The sequence below is a fragment of the Mastomys coucha genome, unplaced genomic scaffold, assembly GCF_008632895.1.
Source record: "Mastomys coucha isolate ucsf_1 unplaced genomic scaffold, UCSF_Mcou_1 pScaffold5, whole genome shotgun sequence".
Taxonomy (NCBI): Eukaryota; Metazoa; Chordata; class Mammalia; order Rodentia; family Muridae; genus Mastomys; species Mastomys coucha.
The window spans coordinates 67,779,976-67,781,309 of NW_022196911.1; the positions used below are offsets into that span (position 1 = coordinate 67,779,976).

General features: G+C 34.4%; 1 protein-coding gene across 1 annotated transcript in view; it reads right to left on the reverse strand.

Annotated features, from left to right (window-relative positions):
• Positions 1–1,334, reverse strand: part of Tekt1 (tektin 1) — a 24,974-nt gene that overhangs the window by 19,683 nt on the left and 3,957 nt on the right. The window lies entirely within an intron of this gene.

Genomic DNA, 1,334 nt, shown 5'->3' on the forward strand with positions numbered 1-1,334 from the left:
GTAAGGGAAAAAGGTCAAGTAACCTATAAAGGCAGGCCTATCAGAATTACACCAGACTTCTCACTAGACTATGAAAGCCAGAAGATCCTGGGCAGATGTCATACAGACCCTACAAGAGCACAAATGCCAGCCCAGGCTACTATATCCAGCAAAACTATCAATTACCATAGATGGAGAAAACAAGATATTCCCTGACAAAACAAAATTTACACAATATCTTTCCACAAATCTAGCCCTACAAATGATAATAGATGGAAAAATCAACATAAGGAGCAAAACTACACCCTAGAAGAAGCAAGAAGATAATCTTTCAACAAATCCACACAAACCTAATTCCACCTCTTACAACAAAAATGACAGGAAGTGACAATTATTTTTTCTTAATATATTAATATGAAAATTAATATTACCAACATATCCTAATCAATTGAAATCCAATAATATGAGGAATTAGAAATTTGTTACTTGTCATCCAATGGTCTCTCTAATTTGGTAATTGGAGAAATAGGTCCAACATTGTACAATCTATATACACTTTCGGCTTGTTTGTTTGTGACAGTGTCTGGCTGAGTCTTGAACATAAGGGTCTTGAAATCTTGCTTCTTCTATCTCAGCCTCTCTATTAGTAGTATTGTTTATTTCATGTTTTTACACTATACTATGGTTTCCAGAACAGCTTATATATTTCAAAAGTATTTATATACTCAAAAGAAACAGATGATTAACTAGGGAGGTTGCTTGTAAGAGAGCAACAAAGAGTAGAGACTGAATGCTTTGCTTGACATTTGTAACTCTTGTATCAAGTTTGAAGAAGAGGACTTTATAAGTTACTCTTTCTCTGAGATGAATGCTTTTCCAAATTATCACAGCTAATGAACCAAATTCTTACTCTCACCTAATGTCTGTGCCACCCTCCAAGCAGAACCATTGTTTATTGAAACACTTGGTGAATGATTTTATGGATAGACCATCCTAATACCTATACCATTTCTTAAATGAATGTAACCTGTTCTCTGTGGGCTGAGAATAAACTCATTCACTCAAGTCAAATAGCTTTGACCATAGCAGGAAGTCTGTATCCAAAAATCGTGCCTACAATTCATTTCTTGGTGCAGCAGAACTATCAACTCTCAGCTTAGCTATGATGGAGGTAAAATCCTTTGGTGATGTGAGGGTCATTGAAGTACAACCTTATTACAATGAAATCCAATGTCTAAAAATTGTTCTTTTTTGGGCTTGGACCACAGTAAGAGCCAAGATTTTAAACTCTACTAAATACAAAACAAACAAAAAGACATTATATATTTATGTTCATTTAAGAAAATACTAGTAGT